The sequence below is a fragment of the Pteropus alecto genome, unplaced genomic scaffold (genome assembly GCF_000325575.1).
Source record: "Pteropus alecto unplaced genomic scaffold, ASM32557v1 scaffold59, whole genome shotgun sequence".
NCBI classification, from domain to species: Eukaryota; Metazoa; Chordata; class Mammalia; order Chiroptera; family Pteropodidae; genus Pteropus; species Pteropus alecto.
In genome coordinates, this window is record NW_006443292.1 from 2689068 (window position 1) to 2697160 (window position 8093).

At 34.9% G+C, this 8093-nt stretch overlaps 1 non-coding gene and 1 pseudogene across 1 annotated transcript; both read right to left on the minus strand.

The window, feature by feature from the left end:
* Positions 1-2284: 2284 nt before the first annotated feature.
* Positions 2285-2400, minus strand: LOC112472813 (annotated as a pseudogene).
* A 9-nt stretch (positions 2401-2409) lies between these two features.
* Positions 2410-2482, minus strand: TRNAV-UAC. The gene has a single exon. It is a non-coding gene; the product is annotated as a tRNA-Val (tRNA).
* Between the last annotated feature and the right edge of the window lie 5611 nt (positions 2483-8093).

Sequence of the window (8093 nt, forward strand, 5' to 3'; positions counted from 1 at the left end):
AAGTCAACGGCCATACCTTGAAGTAAGGAGGTGATGGCATTTTGGAAAAAGAACATTTGAAAATGGTTGCACTGTCATGGATGATGTTTATCAAATGATATGTGTCCACATATAAATCCCCTATCAGCATGGGTGGACACACATGCCCTGATGCACATATGCACACACCTACACACACCTACACACACAGACCCGAAACTACAGAAAAATAATTTTTCTAACCACTTTACAATTTTAGTGTGTTTTGGACCCATTTATTGAGCATATAAAAATCCAACATCGTTGGATTAGTTTGCACGATGAACTAATTGACAAAAAATTGGGACAAGAATTTGCCGAATTTCAATAACAACTTTTGTATGATTGGGGGAGGATACTGACAGATTGTGGTGAATTGTTGTGAGATTATTTTCAACTATGACAACTATTATAACCAGATAATTGGAATAAACTGAACTTAGAGTCAGACTTTCAAATTTCTGTAGACTTTTAAAGAGAAGAACTATTTATGTTTTAGGTATTCTAGTAATAATTTTAGTGAATGCAAAAAGTTTTTAGACTTTGAATAAACAAAATAAATCATTTGTCTTAGGATTTTTACGCCCTATTCTTCTGTTGGTTCCATTTTACACATAATATGCATACAGTACTGCAATTATGTAATCTAGAAGAAAATTCCTGTGCATATTTTGAGACCAAGTGAGTTTCTAGGCTACTGTGAAGTGTCTAAATCTTCAATATTTGACCCTGTGTTGGTCTTGTCTGTCCTTATTTGACATCACATGATTGGGTCTTCTTTGCAATGTGGCACCGTATTATAAAAGATGACTTATTGGAGGCACTCACAAAAAAAAGTTACAGCAGAAACATTTCATCCTGAAAATGTAGTGTGATTTTTTTTTTTCTTGTGTGGAGATTTATGTTACTAATTTACTTAGAGAATATCATATAATCAATGCAAAATATTGTAAAACTACACTAATTCAGATTAATTAGGAAGAAAAGCCTATCTACTTTAATAATTACAACAGAGTTATAATTTTTTTTAAAAGCAAAGTCGTGTCTGCTATTTTCTGATACAGATCGTGACTTAAATTACAGAGGTTCTCACAAGAGGCAGCTTTCATGATTTTCAGTTTGCACATACAAATAATTCCATTATTGTATGCAAATACCCGCCTCTCGAGCGTTTGACATTTTTCCGTTAAATAAATATTCCGGCCTACTGTTTTGTGTACATTGATAATTTGTCCAGCAAATTATTTTACGCAAAGATTTGTTTCAATCTAGCCTCAGTCTCGCTTATTATAAATTCTAGATTAATGAGCTACAAGATACTCAGACTTTATTGAACTTCTCAAAATCAAAGGATTGAATCTTAATTTCTGTTCCCAAGTCTCCCCATCTTCTTCTTGAATATGGCCTTTCTTGTCATACCCATGACTTCTACCATTATAGTGTAGAAGTGGGGAGATACAGCTCTATTTTTCAACTAAACTGTCTCTTTTTTCACCTTAGAAGATTGGTAGCCAGGAAGCCAGGAAGTGTATATTTTAAAAGGTCCCCAGAGGCAATAGGTGTTGAATAAGCTGTTAAACAAGAGAATTGGGACTCTTTTGTCATCATCCTGTGAGCAGGGCCGATGATGGGAGCAGAGTCCACTATTGGTTTTAGATAAACAAGACAAAGGCAAAGATTGAGAGTAACTGTTGAGGCTAAGGTTTAGAAAAGGTGGTTTAAGAAAAAAAAAAATGTCAACAAAATAACAAGGAACTTTGTTATTTCTCTATTGCCTTTCTTTATTTTCAGGTCCCCGTTCAATAACCTGGGCACTGAATTGTTTCATGAAAGTGATCGAATCCTGAATGTGTATGATGTCCCCACACCACCTCTCCTACTAAGAAAGAAAGAAGGCATAACATTGCCTGTTATAGGGTAATAGGATGCAGAAACAAACAAATAAATAAACGAACAAATCGTATACAATTTAAAATGAAAATGTGTCGTCCCTGGATATGAAGCTACCAGCTCCCTCACAGGCAGGCAAGTCCATCTCTGTAAAATCCCACAGAGAAGGGGCATTAGCATCACACACAAATCATCACTAGAATCCACACAGAAGCTGTTGCATCACACGTCAGAGTATCGGTATTATAAAAAATGCTTATTTCCATTTGATATAATTTGACCTGTCTCAGTGTAATTTGTAACCTTTCCAAGCCCCTTTTTGGAGAAGAGGTCAACAGAAGTGGGATCTCTCAAATTTTTTTCTTTTTTTTTCCAATGCCTACAGCACCTGGTCTTCCTAGGTGGCCTCCCATCCAAGTACTAACCAGGCCCGACCCTGCTTAGCTTCTGAGATGAGACATCGGGCTTGTTCAGGGTGGCATGGTCGTAGACCATGGACCATGACTCCACTGGGGTGCGAACCCAGGACCTTCTGCGTGTAAAGCAGACATGCTAACCACTACACTATGGAACCACGTCCAAGGGATATCTCAACTTTAACATTAGGCAAAGATGGCTAGACCACCATCAGGCCAGCATCAGAAAAAACATTCTTCACTTTTGGATGTCCATCTCATTTTTCTCTGGATGCTTCATGCAATGAGCGACTGGTTCCTTACTTGGGGAAGCCTGTCAGGTGATGGGTGATACAGAAAGTCCCAAGTCTGGTGAGGTCATTACTGTTGAAATGTATTTCTCCTAAAGCCTTGCCATCCTCAGACCTGTGTCTGCCGGAAGTGATCTTCCCATCAGACCTTGTGCACACTTAAGTGTGCATACTATCCTACTCATGGGTGAAGCGTTATCATTACCAATTCATTATCATTCCCTTCACCAACAATCTCACCTCACTAAACCGGAGCACACACCTAGACTGGCCTCCTTCATGAAATTTTTAGTTAACGAATTCAACCTTCAAGAAAAAAAAGTAACCAGAATGCATTTAAACATTATAAAGAAACCACCAAAAAAAAAAACAACAAAAAAACACAAAAAACAAAAAACAAAAAACAAACAAACAAACAAAACATTATAAAGAAACCACCAAAAAAACAAAAAAAAACAAAAAAAACAACAACAAAAAAACCCCACCAAAACAAACAAAACAAAACAAAACTAAACATTACCGATGGACTAAAATATAGTTAAATTCTAGATTAATATTTGCTCACAATAGATCTTGTCTCTAATACCTTTAATTGAGGAAAATTTATCAGCAAGAAAGTTACCTTTTAGAGGTTGGGGGGAAAAAAACCCTAAGTCGGTGCTTCTGTTTCCATCCATGAATGTACAAAAACAAACAAAACAAAACAAAACTAAACATTACCGATGGACTAAAATATAGTTAAATTCTAGATTAATATTTGCTCACAATAGATCTTGTCTCTAATACCTTTAATTGAGGAAAATTTATCAGCAAGAAAGTTACCTTTTAGAGGTTGGGGGGAAAAAAACCCTAAGTCGGTGCTTCTGTTTCCATCCATGAATGTTTTTTAAAAATTCCGAGGAGAAAACAGTCAATATCCTGCCTTATTTAGCTCCTGAGGCATTTCTCCAGTGCCTTCACCTTCCGACCTAACTTTTTGCCTTCCTTCCCTCAACATCTCCGAATCCCACTGAGGCTTCTTCACAAACCCAGCACTGTCCTTCATTGGAGCTTAAAATACTGGTTAGTTGGAATTTAATGCTTAGCTTCTCAACCAAACTAAATCAATCACCATTTGAAATTACTGAATGTTCTATATATAGATGTATGTAAAAGGAATCGAATTTGGAGTCTTCTTAATAATGTTAGAATTAGAGTTATTCTATATGCATGGTTTAGTTTAAGTGTCGCTGAGGTTTTGGCTCTCTCAAAAATTTGACATAGGACAGTAACATACATCATGGTGTGCCACATTAAAAAGCTGAATGATCCTGAGCAAGTTCCATAACTTTATAAGCCTTATTTCTCTCTCCTATAAAATGAGGGTCACATGTTTTCCTAAAAGATTAATTAGGACACAGTATAAAATAACGAGCACATTTCCTGGGTGAGAATATTATTATTTTGAGATCTTGCCAAAATACGTAGGAGAAGATTTAGATATTGTAGGCATTGATACATTCATTTCATCCATCGCTCCTGTCATATATCCATTGACACACAGTCACCCAACAACCACATTTTACTGTGACTATTGTGTGTCAGGTCCCGTCTGGTGCTGGGAACAAAAGCCAATAGAAGATGCTGTGAACTAAATTGTGTCCCCGTCACAATTCATATGTGGAGGCTCAAACCCCCAACGAGCTGGCATTACTATATTAGGAGGTAATTAAGATTAAATGAGGTCATAAGAGTGAAATGCTAATAAGTAATAATGGGAAATGTCTTTTTTATATGCTTATTTACTATCTGCATATCTACTTCAGTGACATGTCTCTTCATATTTTTTTCTAATGTAATTGTTTGGTTTCTTATTGTTCAGATCTGAGATTTCTTTATATATTCTACATAGTAACGATTTGTTGACTATGTGGTTTGCAAATATATTCTCTCAATCTGCAACTTGTCTTTTTATCTTTTTTAACCAGAGTCTTCTGCAGAGTCTAAATTTTTAGTTTTGATGAGGTCCAATTCATCAAATTTTTTTTTTCCGTTATGGTTAATGCTGTTGATAGCAAATTTAAGAAACTCATCCTGAAGATTTTCTCCTTTTTTTCCCTAAAAAGTTAAGCATTTTATATTTCACTACAGTCTTTTAATCCAAGGTGATATGTTGGTAGTTTGGTTTTCAATTAACACATTTAAAATTACTATTTTTTTAAATATATTTGATTTCATTTAGCACTATATACTAGTAGTTATATTAACAGTATTTTGAGATGTAATTTTCATATTTGCAGATTTCCTTGAATCTCACTTCTTTGCTTCTCTTTATTTCTCTCTCTCTCTTGCTCTCTCTCTCTTTCTCTCTCTCTCCTCGCCCCCACCCACCCCGTGCACAATGAAGAAAGGCTATGTCCAAGCCAAGGACAGTTCTCATCAGCTGACATTTTGATTTTGGAATTTCCAGCCTCCAGAACTATGAGAAAAATATATTTCTATTGTGTAAGCCACCAATACTGTGATATTATATTATAGTAGCCTGAGTAAATTAGTATAAAGAAAAACTCTAATTCCCTACAAACAAAAAAATGTTAAAAGATTTACACTTTTTGTTATTTATGAGACACTGCGGAATGTCTGATTGTTTAAGAGTTGATAAAATGTTAGAATCGTGAACATAGTGGAGCTGATGTCTGCTTAAGAAAGAGCTTTATGAATAGGTGTATCAAAGATTGATTTTAAAAAAAGAGAGATGTCTATGCTTCCTTTCAATAAAATGATGGTTGTAAACTTGCATTTCCCTCCAAACTCATCACTGAATCATCAGGAAATCTTCTATACATAAACTAGATTTTGAAAGTAAATAACGAGAGAATTTCTACTTCTAGATAGATGGAACAGACATACATTTTCTCTTCCTAAGTACAATAAAAAAAATATCTTTGGCCATTACCGAGAGAATAACCATACCAAGATTCTGAAATTTAAAAAAAACAATTCCACATATATTAGCATCAAAAAACAAAATAATTATATATCAATTGAACAAAGAAAGTGGAAGACTTGTACACTCAATACTATAAAGCATTAGTGAAAGAAATTAAAGAAAAAAATAATGGAAAACTATTCCATGTCTATGAATCAGTATTTTTAATATTATTACGATATCTATTCTCAGCTATAATCAACAGAACAAGTAATAACAAATGTTGGAGAGGATGCGGAGAAAAAGGAACCCTCATACACGGCTGGTGGGACTGCAAATTGGTACGGCCACTATGGAAAACAGTATGGAGGTTCCTCAAAAATCTGAGAATTGATCTACCATATGATCCAGCAACCCCTCTACTGGGTATTTACCTCCAAAACTTGGAAAACTATATCCGAAAAGAGATTTGCACACCGATGTTCATAGCAGCATTACTCACAGTGGCCAGGACATGGAAACAACCGAAGTGTCCTACAATAGATGATGGCTAAAGAAGCTGTTGTACATATATACAATGGAATATTACTCAGCCATAAGAAGAGATGAAATACGGCCATTTGTGACAACATGGATGGACCTTAAGATAATCATGCTAAGTGAAATAAGCCAAAGTGAAAAAGTTGAAAATCACATGATATCACTTATATATGGGATATAAACCTAAAAGCAACAAATGAACAGGACAAACAGAGACTCACGGACATGGACATGGACTAGTGGTTACCAGAGGGTAGGGGGTGGGGGAGGAGGGAAGAGGTAGACAGGGTAAAGCGGGTCAAATAGAGGGAGGTTGGGGGAGGGTGAAGTGGGTAAAGGGGATCAAATATATGGTAGCTGAAAGAAACTGGACTCTAGGTGCTAATCACACATTAGAAAATAGATAGATAGATAGATAGATAGATAGATATAGATATATAGATATCTATTCTCAGCAAACTTATCTACAAATTCAGTGCAAGGAATCCCTGTCAGATCACAATTGCACCTTTGAAGTAATTGACAAGCTGATCTTAAAATCAAAGGGATCTCATATCTCAAAATAATAAAGGCTATATATGCAAACCATGGCTAATATCATATTCAATGGTGCAAAGTTGAAAGCTTTTTATTGAAAATCAGGAATGAGATGAGAATGCCACAGACAGATTTAACTAAAGAGGTAAGAGACCTGTACTCTGAAAACTATAAGACACGGAAGAAAGAAATTGAACAAGCTACAACAAAATGGAAGGATATATGTTGCTTATGGATAGGAAGACTTAATATTGTTAAAATATCCTTACTACCGAAAGCAATATACAAATTCAATGCAATCCCTATAAATATATCTATGATATTCTTCTCAAAATTAAAACAACTAATTCTAAAATTTGTACGGAACCACAAAAGACCCCCAATAGTCAAAGAAATCTTGAGAAAAAACAAAGTGGGATTTGATATCCCACTCCCTGATATCAAACTATATTACAAAGCTACAATAATTAAAATGTATACACAGGCATGAAAACATATACATAGATCAATGGGATAGAATAGAAAGTCCAGAAATAAATCTATGACAATGGAAGAAAAGATACTGCTCTTCAAAAAGTGGTTTTGGGAAAACTGGGCAGAAACAAGCAAAAAATTAAATAAAATTGGACCACTTTCTTACATCATATAAAAAAAGAAACTCAAAATATAGTAAAGAATTAAATTTAAGGACCTGTACCCGTAAAACTTCCAGAAGAAATCATAGGTAGTAAACTTTCTGACATGACTCTTAACAATACCTTTTTGGATATGTCACCTCGAGCAAAGGCAATAAAAGAAAAAGTAAACAAATGGGACCACATCAAACTAAAATTTTTTTAATATGGTGAATAAAACCATCAACAAAATGTAAAAATAACCTAACCTACTTAATGGAAGTAGATATTCACAAATGATACATCCGATAAGAGGTTAAGATCCTAACTATATGAGGAACTCATATAACTTAATGCAAAAAAAAAAAAAATACAAACAATCCAATTTAAAAATGGGCAGAGGACCTGAATAGACATTTCTCCCAAGAGGACACACAGATGGCCAAAAGATATGCAAAAAGATTATCAACATCACTAATCATCAGGGAAAATCAAATTAAAATCACAATGAGATATCACCTCACACCTGTCAGAATGGCCATCACCAATAAATCAACAAATATTGATGAGGATATGGAGAAAAGGGAACCCTCGTGCACTGTTGGTGGGATTGTAAATTGGTGCAGCCAATATGGAAAACAGTAGGAAGATTCCTCAAAATATTAAAAATAGAACTGTCATATGTTCCAGCAATTCCACTTCTGAGTATTTGTCTGAAAAAAACACAAAAATACTAATTTGAAAAGATATATGCACCCCTGTGTTCATTGCAGCCTTAATTATAATAGCCAAGATATGGACGCATCCTAAGTGTCCATCCGTAGAGAAATGGATAAAGAAGATGTGATACATATATACAATGGAATATTAGTCAGCCACA